General features: G+C 40.5%; 1 pseudogene; it reads right to left on the bottom strand.

Annotated features, from left to right (window-relative positions):
- Positions 1-5066: 5066 nt before the first annotated feature.
- LOC102850733 overlaps positions 5067-19148 on the bottom strand; it is a 41945-nt pseudogene continuing 27863 nt past the window's right edge.

The raw sequence follows: 19148 nt of genomic DNA, 5'->3' as shown, positions 1-19148 counted from the left end.
CTTTTAGACTATTCTCTCCCCCATAGACTTCAATGCCATAAACATATTGCATCCAGTTTTTCTCAGTCTTACCCCACCCCAATGCCAGCCTCATTCTACAACAGTGGCACCATATAGCATTTGTCCCTTTGTGACTGAGATACCTTTAAAAGCCTCTGCAAACCTACTGGAGTTGAATTGTTGGAAGTAGATCAGCAGGCCTTTCTGTCTTTGTCTTCAAGTGATGATTAAACCTGTTGCCCATAGGAGACTTTGCTGGAAATACTGGAGACATAACTTGCAGCATCATAGCAACACTTGTGTTGCCACAGTATAGTGGCCTGGTGGGTAAAGCTCTGCACTGTGAACCCAAGTTGTTGGCAGTTCTAAACTATCAGCTACTCCATGAAACAAAAATGGGGAATCTCTTATGAGATTCACAGCCCCTGAAAACCCACTGAAGGGTCAGCTCTGAGCAGGTTCCAACTTGACAGTGATGTCAAACATATGTGCATGACAAAAACCAGTTATTATAAATGTGTTAGGAAGAAAAAAAAACACCAACAGTTGCCATCAAGCTTACTCTGAGACATGGGTGTGTGTCTGGATGGAATTGCTCCACAAGCTGTGACCTTTAGGAACTCTCCAAGACTTTTTTAAACTAACAGCTTCTCAGCTAATAACCAAGTGCTTAACCATTTGAACCATGTAGATACTCTTTGATCAAGGAGTTAGGGCTTCTCAGTATCCCAAGGTAGGAAATGGGATAGGAGAAGGAGATTAGCTGTGGGGTGAGGTGGTACTTAATGAAACATAAAGAGGAAGCAGAGTATAATGTGCTTCGAAGGGGTCTTCCTAAGGAGTTTTCAGTAAGCATGAGGAGAAGCAATCTTCTCTGCCCTTAGACACACCTCTTTCCCTTACTGACAATGGAACCAGAACACAGAGCCTCACACTGAAGAATCGTCCAGGATTCTTTGCAGGTTGGTCTGACAAGTGAAGGAGAAAATACATGCCTGGCACAGTCTAAACCCCAGGGGATGGAAGCCCTAACTACTACTATTACTACATTTCAAGTGAAATGAGTACAGCAACCTCCTATTCCAACTTCAGAGTCAAGTCCTTCCATGACAAACCTGAGAACCCTTCCACTCAGCTGATAAGCTTGGCCCATTTCTCCTGAGAAAATAGAAGTAATCAGAAACAAGAAACATCTAGTTCTTCATCCTAAGCCCACTGTCTATCTGCATCATTATTAATTTTGTCTTCATTCTTACACTAAGGCAAAAATTCTTCCTGCTCCCACCAATTGTCAGAGTCCCTTACTATCTAGTCCTCTTAAGGACTTAACTTCTTAATAACACCCTTTTTCCTTCTCTCTTGGGTCATACCTATAAGCTTACAGCATGACTTAGTATCTCCAAGCTCATACAACATAAACCCAACTCCCAGTACTTCACTTGTCTTTCTCTAGCTGTAGTTCCTCTTCACAATCTACCTAACTCAAATGTACTCTGAACTGAAGCTTGCTATTCTCCAAGAAAAATTCTCCAGGCCAGGGACACTGCAGTGATAGGACTTGACCTAGAATCCTGAATTTAGCAAAAGGAAGATGCTGGGATCTTTGAGGATGCATATTGATTTTTTTGAAAAAAAAAAATGCATGTTGCTGCGATGCTAGAAGCTATGCCAAGAGTGTTTCAAATCTCAGCAGGGCTATAAACTATGGAGTTTCTAGACCAAGACTAAGACACAGAATTGACCATTCACCTCTGAAATAATGGGCCACTAAAAACCAGCAGCAAGATATTGTCTGATATAGTTTGGAAATTAGGCCCTCAAGTTGGAATATGTTAGAACTATGAATGGAGAAAAAGCTACCTCCTCAAAATAGTTTACCTTAATGATGTGGAAAGACCTTTGTTTGCTAATGTAGCACAACTCAAATGAAATAAACAACTGCCAAGATCCACTAATAATTATGACATGGAATTTAAGCAGGGTATAGGAAGTCATAAAAAGTGAAATACAAAATATTAATACAAGAAATAAAAAGAGAAATGGAGAGGTGGAAGAATGTCCCTTGCTCATGGAAAAAAGACTCAATATTGGGAAATTTACAATACTACCAAAGGCAATTTACACGTTCAATGTAATCCCAATACAAATACCAATTCCATTCTTCAATGAAATGGAAAAGGCAATATCTAATTTCGTTTGGAATGGAAAGAGGCCCCAAATAAGTAGAGCACTCCTTAAAAGAGAAACAAGGTAGGAGGCACCTAACTCCCTAATTTCAAATCCTACTACACTGCCATGGTGGTCAAGACAGCATGTGGTACTGGTACAATGACAGACACATAGCTCAATAGAACAAAATTGAGGACCCAGAAATCAGCCCATCTACCTATGGTCAACTGATTTTTGACACAGAGATGAAATCAGTTAAGTAGGGAAGTGACAGCCTTTTTAATAAATGGTGCTGGCAAAATTGGAAAGCTAACTGCAAAAAAACTCAAGCAAGATCCACACCTCACTCCATACAAAAACCCCAATTCAAAGTGGATTATGGATCTAGGGACTAAAACCAAGGACTATAAACTTCATTAAAGAAAAGCTTGGAATAAGTCTAAAAGAGACTCTTCCAAGCATCCTGGAAAATCTACAACCAAGAGAAGATAAAATAGATGAATAGGACCTTCTAAGAATCACATTCCTATACACATCAAAAAACTTTTCCAACATGGTAAAAAGGGAAGCCACAGATTGGAAAAAAATATTTAGTAATGACATGTCTGATAAGGGATTTATATTTAGAATTTCTAGAATACTCGAGTACCACAACAAGAAAAAGTAAGTAACCCAGTTGAAAAATGGGCACAGGATATGAACAGCCACATCACCAAAGAAGACATTTGGACAGCAAACAAACACATGAAGAAATGTTCAAAATCCCTAGCTCTAAGAGAGACGCAAATCAAAACAACTATGAGATATCATATCACCCCAGTAAGAATAGCAAAATTTAACAGAACAGCAAACATCAAATGCTGGCAAGGTTGTAGAGAAACTGGAATCCTTATTCACTGTTGGTGGGAATGTCAAATAGTGTAACCACTATGGAAGGCTGAATGGCACTTTCTCAAAAAGTTGCAAAGAGAAATACCATTTGGCTCAGCAATTCCACTACTGGAAATTTACCCTAAAGAAATCATAACTGCCACCCAAGCAGATATATGCATAACCATGTTTATTACGGCTTTGTTCACAACAGCAAAGAGCTGGAAACAACCCAAGTGCACATCAACAAATGAATGGATAGACAAGCTCTGGTATATTCACACAATAGAATACTACACTGCATTGAAAAACAAGAAACTCATGAAATATTATGCAAAATGGATGATCCTGGAGGACATTATGCTGAGTGAAATATCTCAGTCACAAATGGACAAATATTGCATAGGGCCACTGTTGTAAAATGGGACTGACATCAGGGTTGAGGGAAGACAGGAAAGGAGGGGAGGAATTATGTATATTGCATTGAAACAGATGAGGGAGAGAACTGTTTCAAAGGGACATATGAATGGATATTCTTGTCATTACAGAAATCCAGAGTGAAGGCTGCATAGTGGGGTGGACTTGGGGGGAGGGATTGCATAACAATGAAAGAGGTGTTTTTGTTGTTTTTTTTTATTTTCAAGGAGAAGAGTGAATTGGGGGGTGGGTAGGGAGAAAAGTGGACAATTAGTGACTGGAAACCCTAAGTCTCTGTAAACTTTCATTAAAATTAACTTTAAAAAATGAATCATATCCAGGACACTAGTGAGCTGAAATGCACAGATATTGCTCACTTTCAACCAATCATAAGATTTACTGCAGACTGAAGAGGAATAGTGTCACATTCATCAAAAGAAACACTTGAATATCTACCCTGAAGTAAAACTACATTGCCGATAGGACAATATATATACACACATACAAGGGAGAACTGTTAATACAACTATTATTCAAATTCACGCAAGTTATTCCAAAGCATTCCATTCATGGCTGAAAAAGTGGTCTGTTCTCTGCTACATCAGTTTCAATTCCAACTGCCAGGAAAACTGGGGACTACTTTCACCTTGTGCCTGGAGGGGTGAGTAGTAGCCAAAGATTGACTTCTGCCCCTTTCATTTCCAGACCTTCCCTCTGCTCCTTTCTGCTAAAAAATGGCAATTGGAATAAAATACACCTCACTTACCTAGATTCAGCACTCAGCACACCTCCAGATTTTATATTAAAAAATGTACAACTTGCCCAGAGACAGAAATGGAGAGAAAGCAGAATGTGACCTCAGATGGTGTGCTCAGAAGGTGATCTATTTATTAGGAGAAGTCTGAGATGAGGAAGGTGAGCCACTTCTTCAGAGAGGATGTACTCCTCTATCTTCTTGATTCAATCTGTTATTCTTGCTGTAAATATTTACTGAACTACTACTGTTTTAAGTGCTAAGGACTCAGTGGTGAGCAAAGGAGACAAAACTCCCTGTGTTTATGCAGTTTATATCCTAATGAGAACCAACTTCTGTGCTTTAAGGTATAATTCATTTTATATAACATAGTGCCAAAGACAAGCCAATTTCCCCATAGGAGGCATGGCCAAAGAAATAGTGTCAGTTCCACTGCAAGAGGGAAATCTTCCACAAATATCTATGTTTTAAAGGATGATTAGACTAATTTTTACTCAAAGTGAACTTCACTTCCTGCAGTCAATTTAGAGCCTTCTATATGTCCCCACCTTTACTGAAGTCAACTCCACCATCCCTCTGTCTGTGTATGCATATTTACACGTGCACAAGTTCAATGCAATGTCAGGTAAAGGATAGGACACCAGCTCAGTAACATCTGTTACTTCCAGTGTCATAAAGTAGCTCAGTGACATCCATCAGTGCCAGTGACATAACCAGGTAATACTTTGAGCTTTATTAATGAACACTCCATAGACACTGTCCTTCTGCTCCCAGAGTACCCTCTGTGTGTGGACTTTCACACAAGGTACATGTCACACACACCATCCAGGGTGCAGGGCAGGGTGTGTGGAGAACATCAGGTGCACTCCACACCTGCATCCTCGTTGTGCTGGCAGTTATGGGAACCCCAGGCACTCTTGTTGCAGAGCCACAGGGATGTCTCTGAGCCTGTACATGCAACGTCATCCAGCCATATCTTCCCAGTACCTTTGTGTGGAATAAGCAAAGAGGAAGAGAAGACTAGGGTTAGAGTCAAAGAATGCTCATCCCTGAGGTTCCATGTAGGATACATCTCAATTCCCCCACATCCTTTCAAGCCCGTGGTGCTGCTGAGAACTTGCCTCTTATGACTTGTTTCCATTCTATTTTCTACTCTTTGGCAAAAAGTATCATCTAATTTTAAAATATTCAACCCCCCCCCCAACCAAACTGTGCAGCTCTGCAACTGCATCCTGGCCCATCCTCACCCTTCTGCCCCAACCCCCACCTCCTTGTACCCCCAATATGTGTTTCCCAATAAAAAATATTATATAAAAAATATTCAAACCATGTACAATTTAAATCTTAGTCACCCACCTTCCAGTGAATTCCCTAACAATTCCTGATTACTGAATCTCTCTTCTTGTTCCTTGTCTTTTCCTCCGTGTCACAGTCCTATTCTAATACATTCCCACTTCTCTTAAGCCCTGTTCTTTTGAGAGACTTCATTTCAGTTCCATAACTCAGAGGATAACTTTACATTATTTGATTAAAGCAATTTACCCTATGGTGTGACTGATAGGCTTACTTTGTATTAAAAACTCAGTTTTCAAAGGACACAGATTAAAAATCAGAAATGTGCTTTGGGGTGGAGTGAGCCTGAGAGTATTTGTGAATAAGAACAGAAGCTGGCTTCATGTCCATACTGTGTCAATTCTTCCCGCACCCCATTCATCCCATTCATTCATTGTTGCACTTTTCTACCTGTCCATCACTTCCCTCAAGCTCTCTTCTCTTTGAAAAGTAAAAGAAAAATTCTTCTATTGTTATGCAATTCCTTCCCCCAAGTCCACTTCACTGTGCAGCCTTCATTCTGGACTCCTGTCATTACAGTAATACCTAATCATATATCCCTTTTAAACAGTTCTCTCTCTCATCTGTTTCAGTGCAGTATACATAATTTATCCCATCTTTCTCAGTTTCCCCCAAACCCTGATGTCAGCCCCATTTTACAACAGTGGAACTAAGCAGTATTTGTCCTTTTGTGTCTGAGATATTTCACTCAGTATGTCCTCCAGGGTCACCCATTTTGAATAATATTTCATGAGTTCCTTGTTTTCAGTGCAGCATAGTATTCCATTGTGTGAATATACCACGGCTTCTCTATCCATTCATTTGTTGATAGGCACTTAGGTTTTCTTCAACTCTTTGCTTTTGTCTCTTACAGACAAAGAAAGGGACTCATTAATTTCTTTGCTGAAAATTTGAACATTTTGCTGAGAGATGCAGGGCTGATACTCTAGCCTCCAAGGACACCTGCTCTAAGTCTACTCCCCTGCCCTTTCTCATCTTCTCCTTTAAGATGACCACAGCAAAGGCTGTAAAGGGTGGTTCAGCCTTTGAATTCTCTAACAATGGGAGGGGTTATTGTTAGCCTACATTCTTTCCCCATCCTTCAGTACCAGTTTCCCACCTGCCCTTTGGAAGGTTCTCCCCTCATAAACACCTTTAGTCATGTATCATTCTAATCTTACATGGACACTAACACATGACAGGTCCCAATTAAGCCTCTGCTGTCCATCATGGGAAGACAAGCTAGCATTTTGTTGAAGTGATCTGCAGTTCTGAGCTTCAGGACTTTGCGATTGCTTGAATTAATATTTTGTTTTACCAAATTCACTCTGAATTTGCAACCAGTCAGAAGGCCAGTGATATCTTCAAGAGTCCCAGGCAGATAACTACTTACCAGGTACCATGTTGAAAAGTGCCTTTCCTGAGGAGTAACCCAGCATGCGGCAAAAGACTGTAGCATCAGAATTGTCCCAGCTGTCATCACAAATGGTCCCCCAAACTCCATTATAGTAAACTTCAGCCCGGCCTCGAGACTGGTCACCATTGACTCTGACTGGTACTAGACCATCACCTGGGTGAAGAAACACACATGGGAGTGGAGGACACCATCAGCATGCTAACACTTTCTTTTGTCATCATCATAATCTAGATCCATCCATACATCAGAATGGTGGAACCTCTGCGCTTTTGAGCATGTGGCAGAATGCCAGAAGATTTCTGCCTCTGGAGCCAGCTTGTCAAAGCCAGTACAGCTTGTCTACCACATTGAACACACTGAAAAAGGAAATGATGAGAGAAAGGAAATGGGAGAGGGTAGGAAAAGGTGGAAAGAGAATAAAGAACAAGGATGAAAGGAAGCAACAAGGGAATGAGATGAAAAGAGAGGAAGGGGAAAAGAAGAAAGGAAGGAAGATGGAAGGAAGGAAAATCATTATGGCTGTGTGGAATGGCAGCTTTATTCAAGGGTCAGATTCATCAATTTTTCCTCTGTGGATGAGGAGTTTCTTTGAGAACAAAAGCCTCTTCTCCAACCACACACTCAATTTCCAAGAATTTACTCTAAAGTACAAATTTAAAAGAACAGAACTAGTGATTACCTTTTTGACCTTTTTCTCCCTTTATCCCTTGCTGCCCAGAAGATCCTACAATGAGAAAGAATAAATCAAACAAACCACAAAACCTAATCGAACAAACAAAAGCACAATGTGAAGAAACCAAGCTGGTTTCCTCACTCTTCTTTGTCAGCAGTAAGTAGGAGGGTGAATGGTGGAGCACAGTGAGGTGGTCGTCTCCAGTCTGTCCAGTGAGCTGGCATCACAGAGACTCAATCTACCATGGGTTGCAATGGTTAAGTAGGAAGAAAGGGACCCAAGCTACAGCAGGAAAGATTTAAGTTGTTGTTAGCTGCTGCTAAAGGAATTGGACCATTGTGATCCACATTGTGACCACATTTCATTGACTGATTTTTGAAAAGTAGGTCTACAAGTCTTTTTAGTTGGTTTTAAACTGGACGCTCTATCAAAATTTGTTCAGCTTCACAGCAACATGCAAATCATTATTGACTGACGGATGTTGGATACCCATCAGCCAAGAATTAAACTGAGGTCTCCTGAATAGAAGGATATAATTTAGCTACTAAACCACCACTGTCCCTGGCATTTGACAGGTAAATGAGGTGGAGTGTGATGGAAGCATATCCACAGGGAAAGATCCAGTCAGCTTTGGAGATGGAGGCTGCAGTAGCACTGACAGGTGAAGTAGAATTCATGTGTCTCTGAGGTCCAGGGCTTAAGGCACTGCCACCTGAACCCTTGGGCCTCTTCCCGCCTAGATTCTGAGAATCCTTGTACAGCTTAAGCATGGTCTCACCAATGAACCACAAATAGAAGCAAAGGGCTTACCTTTTACTCCTGGGTCTCCTTTCTGGCCAGTTGGTCCACCTGCACCCTTAGGACCTGCCAGTCTCCTGGACTTCCCTTTTCTCCTTTTGCACCTACAATGCCTGGAGATCAGGTAGACCACCTATGTCCGGTCCTTTTCTCTGCTTCCCAAGGAGAACCTCAGAGTGTTGGTGTTTAATGAGCGAGTTAGTCTTAACTTCTAGGGATTTCTTGCACAAGTAGGCTGCTTGGATGTCCACTTTGTATATTTGGTCCAACTAGTGAGATGGTTCGGGTCCCTGACTCACCCTTAGGTGCTGATTGAGACCAGACAGGTAAAGAGTCCTTATCTACTGTCATTGTATAAAAGTTCTGGTCATATTGAGATAATAGGCCTTAATTTACCATTTACTAAATTAAAATAGTAAAAAAATATCTATCACATGAGAACAAAATTGCTGTATGAATTTATCTAAGAAAATGTGCTTTAGCACTCCCTGGACAAGGTCTGCTACATAGTGCAGGCTCAGTAACCAAAACTGAGCAACGACTTGGTAAACCAAAATAATGAGAGTATTATTAGTTAGAAGTAATAATGGGGGAGTGCAGAGAAGGGGCTCAGGAATGCACTAGATCAAGCCAGTGGTGGTCAGTACTGATTTGGCCATCTCACATGTGTGGAAGTAAAACTATGCTCCACAAGGTTGTCTGTGGCTAGCTTTCCATAGAAGATCACATTAAGTTCCAAGTGGACTCAAAGTTCTAACCTTTCCGTTAGCAGCTGAACGCATTACCTGTTTGTACTGTGAAGTGACTCTTGAGGGCCACAGAGAATAAGAAAAAGTCCACAGAGGATTTGGGGAGGTGCTTTGGTCAGCAGCCCGGTAGAGCCCTGCTGCAAGGGCTGGAGACTCACCTGCAGCCTAGCTCCCTTGACCCCTTGTTTCCTTCTCTACCTTACTGCCATGAGACTGAGTTTGTGTGTACCTGGGCTTCCCCAAGAAACAATACCGAATTTAATTGCAGAGTCCTAGAGCCAAGCCTCAGACAGGCTTGGGCATGGCAACTCTGGGGCAAGGTGACACTGCTGACGAGCCAAAAAACACTGTGAACCTGTGAATATCCACATTTACTCTGAGAAATTTAAACAGCCTGCTTTTTACCTGGATCTCCCGATTCTCCTTTTGTTCCTTTCTGTCCTTGAAGTCCTGAGAGCAAAACAAAATATGGGGAAGAAGATAATAAAATTTTTAATTTTCAACAATCTCTATCTTTTGTTTGATTAATGCAGACAGAAAGATACATTGGTTTGCCATGACTGTTGAAAGGTTCTTGTAGAGTATAAAAAGGAGACAGGCTGCAGATAAATGTGAATGGGTGGATTAGGGTGAAGCAGAAATGCACTGGGGTGATGTCTAGCTTGGGCAGACCCCAGTTTGACCTTCCCTACCTAGTGATGACATAGAATCTAAATCCAATACCATTCCTTGTGCTGTTCGGGTTCTTTGTTTGTTTAAAGAAAATTGGGGGTATAATGAAAATACTTTGAAATTGAGAACACTGTGGAGGAACTTTTCCCAACAGTAGATGCTCCTTAAGTATTTATTAATTTATTGCAACACAATCCTTCATACCAGGAGAGTAAACCTGTTATTATCAAGTAACTTTTGAATTACAGCAGCCCCACAGGACAGAGCTGAACTGCTGCATGAAGTTTCCAAAACAGTAAGTAAATCTTGCCAAAATCTACTACCACATCTTTCTTCCACAGATTCTTGAATCATTGACCTTTCAATTAGTAGCCAGATGGATAACCACTATGCTACCCAAACTCCTTGTGTGGTCCCTGAGGTGGTTAAATGGAAATTTAGATCAAAGAAGAGGAATAGCTACAATCATTCATAGCTCTAATGAGAAATGTTTTTCCCCTTTCTCCATCCCCCTCTTCTTTCTACCCATATATCTTCCTACTCATTGAACTTTCATGGAAAATCCATTCTAACCCCAGCTCCCTGATTGGTCACTATCAGAGAATCGCTGTTGGTTTACCAACACGCTGTTGTACCAATACTGATTTTCACTCAGGAAAACAGAATTCTCCAAAGGTGGTGATATAAACTTGAGAAAACACAAATCTGTTATTAATTATGAAGTGAAGTTACTAGAAAGTTCTAACAGAGATTCTGGTGAATTTGCTTTTCTGTGCTCATTGCAATGTACTTTAACTGATTTCCTTCTTTGGACACATACCGTCCTTAACCAAAAACTCAAACTTGGAGATTTTCCAGAAACCTTGGGGAATTGAATTCCTCATATCCAGTTTCCTATCTGACTAGCCTTTACCTCTGCCAGTTCAGCTCAATTCTCAACTTTCCCAAAGAGCTACTCTATGCTAGTCAACAAAGTGAGAGTAAAGGGTCTGACTGGCTTGAGCAGCACCTTCCTCTGAGAAAATTGGAAAAAGAAAGCCAAAGCTCATTTTAGATTACACAGTTGAGGCATGGGGAAATTGAGAGTTCCATGGCTGGATGCTCCTGATGAAGGCCATGGCAACAAGAAAACCAAGAAGTACTAGAAGAATCTGAGTAGGCACATATTCAGTTCCTCATTATGAGGAGAGGAACACTGAGGCTTAGAGATGCTTCTGTGTTGTTATGTGCCACCGAGTCACCTGCAACCCACAGCGACCCTATGTACAAAAGCTCTGAATTCTTCCCTGTCCTGAACCAGTCTCCCTTATTCCAACACACCTATGCCATTTCCCCAGTTACTGTATCAATCCATCTCATCTGGCGTCTTTCTCTCCTGTGCTGTCCCTCCACCCTTCCAAGAATGATAGCCTTCTTCAAGGACTGACCTATTCTGGCCATGTGCCCAAAGTATGTGAGACAGAGCTTCGAAATCCTAACCTCCAAGGATAAACTTGTTTTCACCCTCTCCAAGAGAGACCTATTTGTTTACTTGGCGTTCCATGGTATGTTCAAGACTCTATTCCAGAACCACAACTCAAAGGCATCGATTCTTCTGTCATCTGTAATCATTGTCCAGCTCTCTGATGCATAGCAAGTAACTGCGAAGACCATGGCCTGGATTAGGCACAGCTTAGTCTCTAGAGGTCCCTGGCAGAAGATTTTCCCAATAATGCAATTTAACTTTTGAGTTTCTGGCTGCTGGTAGCAAGAGTGTTGATTGTGGAGCCAAGCAAACTGAAGCTGTTAACTATCTCAATCTCTCCACTGTCTATCATGAGGCTAACAATCACCCCAGTGGTGAGGATCTTTTTTCTTAATGCTGAGCTTCAATGCATATTGAAGACAATAGTCCTTGACCTTATGCAGTAAGTGCTTCAGGTTCTCCTCAGTTTCAGCAAGTAATGTGTTTCATCTGCATATTGTAGATTGTTAATGAGTCTTCCTCCATTCTGATGCCATATTCCTCCTCATTAAGCTCTGCTTCCTGAATGATCTGTTCTGCATATAGATTGAAAAGGTACGGAGATAGGATGCATCCCTGACACACTCCTTCTTGGATTTTGAACCATGCAGTGTTTCCTTGCTCTGTTTTGTGGACTGCTTCTTGGCCCAAGTATAGGTTTCAGATAAGTACCATCAAGGGATTCCCATTTTCCTCAAGGTTAACCACAATTTGTTGTGATCCACACAGTAAAATGTCTTTGCATAGTCAATGAAACACAAATAGATATTCCCCTGGTGTTCTCTACTTTCTATCAAGATTCATCTGACATTGGCGATAATGTCTCTAGTGCCTCGACCTCTTCTAAACCCACTTTGTATTTCTGGTAGTTCTCTGTCAACGTACTGTTCCAGTCATTTCTGGATAATCTTCAGCAGGATTTTGTTAGTATGTGATATCAGTGATATTGTTCAATAATTTCCACACTCTGTTGGGTCACCGTTTTTGTTGTGGGAATAAATATTAATCTCTTCCAGTCAGTTGGCCAGGTAGCTGTCCTCCAGATTTCTTGCTTCTAGAACTGCGGAAACCATATCAGAAGTCTATCCTGCCCAACAGGCCATTTATGCTGCTTCCTCTAGGTCTCTTGGATCACTTACATGAAGCTTTTAAACCCCAACTACAATGTCTTCAGTTGAGAATCCTTGGCTAATCTTCCTAATAGATAAGGCCTTCCCTAAGCCATGAAGCATAGTGAATGCAGAGTCACACAGGCTTAAATCCCACTTCTGTCTTAACTTCATTTAATGCCACGAACAAGCTATCTTCCCTCAATTAGTCTTCTGAAAATTCTTTTATTGCTTCATTAGGCAGTACTAAGACTGAAAGGGTCACATGTATCAGGTGCTCAGTGACCTCATGGGGACCCTGGTGTTCTTTTGTTGGCTCTGCCCAACTCTGTCCTCCCTAATGTGGGCAGTGGGCTCTGTGGCCATTCTGCCCAGCAAAAATAAATGTGTGCTATTAAGCTGAACAAGTTTTGTCAAAGTCACTCAACAAAGTCAACATATGTTGACTTTCCTTTTTTACATGCTTCTGAATCACATATTTCAAGATAAGGGGGGAAGCTCTTTCAGAAGTGTGTCTTTTCTTTTTCCTAAACAGGGGAGGAAATCCTTATTTGGATTCCTGTCCCTCCATGTCTGCATCATAGCAGGCACTACATTGTGGAAATTACTATTTGAAGAACTTGTTCTTAGAAACAAGATGTGTGGACCCAGAACACTCCTTCCTTTACACCTTCATCCCTCATAGAAGTGCTTTCTTCTAGATGTCTTCCAAAGCATAGCCTACATGTGCCTTCTTCTGTACAGGAGCTGCAAGGAAGCTCTATTCACAATGTTCATAGTCTCTGGTTCTTTAGTTTGTGGTTTTTTTTATTTTATTTTTTTCCGTTTTTTTTTTTTAAATAATTTTAATGAGCATTTACAGAGATTTTGGATTTCCATTCATTCATTGCTGCACTTCTCTCCCCGCCCAGCCTCAACCCCCCCAGTTTGGTTCTTTCATTTTTTACACTTCCTTCCTCATCTTCACCTGCTAAGTGACAGATACGTGAAAGGTGACATACAGCACTGGGGGCCTTAGATAGACTACCTTGTTTCACCTCTCAGCTTTGCTACAAGGCAGTGTCATTCCTCTGCATTACAGAGGAGAAAGTGCACGCTTAGGAAACTGAGGTGATTTTCCCAAGGCCCTACAGTGACTAAACCCTAAAGTAGGATTATAAACCTGCTCTGACTCCCATTATTCCCTGCTGTCACTTTTATCCTATTCCTTGGCTGGGCTCACTCCTTCCTCTGACTGTCTTCATGATTCTAAAGACACTTCAGGACTTTTTGGACATCTCTTCTTCCTAAACCAGTGACCAAATTTGAGAGCACTTCAGAATTATCTGGAGAAGGCTTGTTAAGAAACTTCTTGCTGGGCCCCACCTCCAAGGCAGCAAAGGCACAAGGGAAGAAGCCTCCTCTTCCATGAGGAAGGCTCAGTTTGACTCTCAGTTGGCATAAATCATGCACAGTTACCATCTGCCAGTGACTAGAAACCATGATGCTGAACAGGTTTCACTCCATTTCCACTTCTGAAAACCAGCCAATGAAAGCCTTAGAGATTAAAAGGACTCATCTTCAGGGGATTAAGAAGAAGGCAGAGCAGTGCTCCCTTCCACTGCACATGGGGTCACTGAGTTAACAATAGGCTTCATCTTAGAGTTGCTGGTTCAGCAGACCTGGGATGAGGATAACAAGTCCAGGTGGCACCAAGGTGTCCAACTCCTAATCAAAAGTCAGTGATTTGACTCCCCAGGCACTCCATGGGAGAAAAGTGTGGCAATGTGTTTCTGTAAAGATTTGCAGCCTTAGAAACATTAAGACACAGTTTACCCTGCCCTACAGGTTTGCTAGGAGTCAGAATAGACTTGATAGCAGTGGAAGTGGGGATAAGAATATGACAGTTTGCATTTATAACAAACTTCTTGATGATCCCAGGTCCTAGGGACCACAGTTAGAGAACCTCTCCCCTGAACAAATATCACTCATCCTTCAGAGACTAGCTCACAGCTCACTTCCTCCTGGAAGTCCTCCTGTCTCTATAAAGAACTCGAATTCCCCTCACTTATTGCCTCTCCCAGAAGCACTGCTTCTGGAGACAGAGGGTAGAAATTCATAAAGGTTCTTTAATATATTCTTATTGAATGCCAGTTATATCACCAAACCTACCCTTATCAAAGGAAGGAAACAGATTAGATCTCCACATATGCCTTTGGACTCTGAGAGAGCACTCATCCTCGGCTCATTAACAGATTGATCAAGGGGTTGCTACCTGCTTGCATAAATCAAGTGAGCATCTGATGGGATCTATTACTGCAAGTTAGAAAAAAAAATATGTGGGAATTTGGACCTAAAACTGCATTTCATAAAGAAAGTAGATGTTTGTATTTTCATTTTAACCTTTTTCAAGCCTGCTTTCACTGAGCAATGGCAAAGAAATAGGCTGAACTAGTCCAGGGGATCTATTAGAAAGAAAAAAAAGCTTTATTTTAAATGGATGATACTTCCTCCAATATAATAGTCTGTTAGAAAGCAACATGTTTTCCTTCTGCTTCATGTTCAGCTGTTGTTTTGATGAAAAGCTTACTTACACTAGTCTACAGAGAATTTCCTATTTCAACCCAAAGTAGAGCTGTCAGGTATCTGGGCATTTCAAAGGACTCTTCACAGGAGAGAACATGTAGTCCCAGAAACTAAAAGGACTTGTCCAAGGTCACCAGAGACTTAGTGGACATCTGAGCAAGGGCCAAACTTCATGCCTCCAAAGTGATGTATGGATTTCTAGTATGTTAGTAAACTTCCTTAAATACCATTGGGATTTACAGGGCAAGTGCAGCCTGGCAGATTTAGAATTTACATGGTAACTAACAGATTGTGCTATGTGGCTATAAGCAAGAGAGTAGGTAAGGAAAATAAGAATTGGAATTTGGAGAGACTCCTATATAAGTCTCTTGGAAACTGAAAAGGAATTGAGTAAGAGTTTGATAAGTGATAATTTACTAAGATGATATGATTCAGCAGAATTGAATAAATTCTTGTACTACTAGTAATTAAATATGAGGAGTGTAATAAACAATTAGAATCATGTTAAAGGGCTTAAATATACTGAGTTGAATTGTGTCTCTTCAAAATATGTATTTTAAATCCTAAACTCTAAGCCTGTGGTTATAATCTGACCTGGGAAAAAGTTTTATGATTTTCTTTATCGTGTTAATTAGAAACAATGAGTGAAGGGTATTTTAAGTTAATCTCTTTTCAGATATGAAAAGAGATTAAACGAACTTGTAGAGCAGAAAAGAGAGAAGAGAGATGCTGAGCCACATGAAGATTACCCAGGAGCAGCTCAGAATATGAGCTTCTTCAGAACCAACAGAAACTAATAACCTAAAACTGGCACCTTGAATTCAGATTTCTGGCCTTCTAAATCATAAGATAATAAAGTTCTACTTGCTATGTCACCATTTGCATTTCTCTTATGACAGAATTATTGTTGTTGTTGATTGTCTTCGAATCAAGCATGACTCATAGTGACCCTATGAACAAAAGGGCTGAAGTCCCACTACAACTATCATCATTTATCAAAGTTCATAGGGTTTCCAGAGGCATGTTGTTTAGGAAGTACATCCCACTCCTGCTTCCAAACCTGTCATAGTATGTTATTGTTGTTATGTGCTGTTCGGTAGCCTGCAATGTATAGTGCAGGCAGCTCTGAACTCTTCACTGTCCTGAGCCAGTCTCACTAAGTTTGACACACCAACTTCTATTTGCCCCCATTACTGTATCAATCCATCTCATTTGAAGGTCTTCCTCTTCTGAGCTGTCCATCCACTCTTCTGAGCATGATGTCCTTCTCTGAGGACAGATATTTCCTGACTATGCGCCCAAAGTAAGTGAGGAAGAGCTTCAAAATCCTAGTATTCAAGGAGAAACTTGGTTTCACCCTCTCCAAGACAGACCAATTGGTTTTCTTGGCAGTCCATGGTATATTTAAGACTCTTCTCCAGCACCACAACTTGAAAGCATCTATTCTTCTGTCATCCTTACTCATCGTCTGACTCTCCTAAACATAACAAGTAATTGAGAAGACCATTATCTGGATTAGGTGCACCTTTGTCTCCAGACTGACATCATTGTTTGCCAGCACTCTGGAGAGGTTCATGACAGCACATTTTCCCAATGCAGTTCATCTATTGATTTCCTGACTGCTGGTGTTAAGAGTGTTGATTGTGGTACAGAGCAAGCTATAATTGCTAACAACCTCAATCTCTTCTCCATCTGTGATGGTGTTCCCAATTGGCCCAGTGGTGAGAATCTTTGCCTTCTTGATGTTGAGCTTCAATTCATATTGAAGACTACAGTCCTTAACCTTTTGCAGCAAGTGCTTCAGGTCTTCTTCAGTTTCAGCAAGCAAAATTGTCATCAGCATATCATAGGTTGTTAATGAGTCTTCCTCCAATCTTTATGCCACAGTCCTTCTCATAAAGCCTGGCTTCCCAAATAATCTGTTCTGCATACAGATTGAAAAGGTATAGGGACAGGATGCATTGCTCATATACTCCTTTCCTATTTGAACCATGCAGTGTTTCCTTGCTCTGGTCTAAGGACTGTTTCTTGGTTCAAGGATAGGTTTTGTATAAGCACAATCAAGTGTTCTGGGATTTCCATTTTCCTCAAGGTTAGTCACAGTTCGTTGTGATCCATACAGTTAAATGCCTTTACATAGTCAATGAAACACAGATAGACATTCTTCTGGTACTCTCTGCTTTCTGCCAAGAACCATCTGACATTGGCAATAATGTCCCTAGTGCCATGACCTCTTCTAAACCTAGCTTGTATTTCTGGTAGTTATTTATACTTTGCTTTTGATATTGGTGATGCAGTTTGCAAGAAATTGCACTGCTAACCCAAAGGCCATGCCACTCTGGTGAAAGATGGGAAATCTCCTCCCATGCCATTTACAGTCTCCAAAACTCAGCTATAAGGATCAGCTATGAGTCAGTTCTAACTCAATGACAATGAGTTTTGTCTTGCATAACAGGAGATAAAAGAACATAGATAATTTGGATTTTCATTTTAATATTTTAGACATAAAGGTCCATTAGTATGCAAAATTTCTAATAAGAATGACATTTTGATGCTTTAACTTTTGGGATTCTTTTGAATCATTTCAGCAGGTAGAAATGGTAGAAAGAGAAATACCATGACCACAGGGCAAAGTCAAATTCTTCCTTATTTCCAAGCAAATTTTACTTTTTGAAGTGTCTAAAGGTTTTCAAATTAAAACTTTTTGCAAACTGCGGAGAGTGCAAAAAGTAGAAAAACTAATAAATTTTGGGGAGTTTGACAAAATTCCGTTTCTAACAGATGAGGGAAATTACCAGTTAAAAATCCTCTTTGAAAGATTAATGATTTTATTTACAAAATGGGAAATGCATTAGGTTGGGGAATACCAATGTAAAAAAATTGATTACTATATATTATGAAAAGACTTGGCTTTTATCCACCACCACCGCTTCTGATAGTTCAGAAACTGTCAAATCCAACCTCTTTAAAAATTCATTATCTTATGTGCCTGGGTAAAATTAACAAGGTTATGGTCAACTGATATGTCCAAGGGACCCATCTTCAATGAAGACAAGCATTTAGGAGGCTTGCTTGGGCTACAGTAAATTTATATATTGGCTTACGTGTCTCAATCTGCAAAAGACTCAAGCAAGATTCACACTTAACTCCATATACAAAAACTTCACTCCATATACAAAAACTCAAGGTGAATCATGGACCTAGGATTAAAACCAAGGACTATAATCTCCATTAAAGAAAAGCTTGGAAGAACACTAGAAGTCCTAATCCACAACATAAACAGTCTTCCAAGTATCCTGAACCACCTACAACCAGGAGAAGATAAAATAGATGAATGGGACCTTCTAATCCCTATGAACATGTAAAAACTTCTCCAACAGGGTAAAAAGGGAAGCCACAGACTGGGGAAAAATTCTTTGGCAATGACATATCAGATAAGGGACTTATATCCAGAACTTATAAAATACTAGAGCACCGCAACAAGATAAAGGTAAATAATCCAATCGAAAAATGGGCACAGGATATGAACAGACATTCACCAAAAAAGCCATTCAGATGGCTAATAAGCACATGAAAGAATGTTCAAAATCCCTAGCTCTAAGAGAGATGAAAATCAAAAAACTATGAGACATCATCTCACCCCAGTAAGAATAGCAAAATTTAACAGAACAGCAAGCAACAAATGCTGGCGAGGTTGTGCAGAAATTGGAACCCTTATTCACTGTTGGCAGAAGCGTAAAATGGTGCAACCATTGTGGAAGGTGGTATGGCTCTTTCTCAAAAGTTGCAAATAGAGATACCATTTGACCCAGCAATTCCACTACTGAGAATACACACCAAAGAGACTGTAACTGCCATCCAAGCAGATATATGCATACCCATGTTTATCGTAGCTTTGTTCACAATAACAAGGAGTTGGAAACAACCTAGGTGCCCATCAACAAACAAATGATAGAGACGCTCATCAACAAACAAATGATAGAGAAGCTGTGGTATATTCACACAATGAAATACTACATTGCATTGAAAAACAAGGAACTCATGCAATATTATTCAAAATGGGTGACCCTGGAGGACATTATGCTGAGTGAAGTATCTCAGTCAAAAAAACCCAAATAA

This window comes from Elephantulus edwardii, unplaced genomic scaffold (assembly GCF_000299155.1).
Source record: "Elephantulus edwardii isolate Elephantulus edwardi_28Jun2011 unplaced genomic scaffold, EleEdw1.0 scaffold00605, whole genome shotgun sequence".
In the NCBI taxonomy this organism is placed as follows: Eukaryota; Metazoa; Chordata; class Mammalia; order Macroscelidea; family Macroscelididae; genus Elephantulus; species Elephantulus edwardii.
The sequence above is the reverse complement of the archived record's forward strand: the minus strand, read 5'-3'. Positions and strand labels throughout refer to the sequence as shown.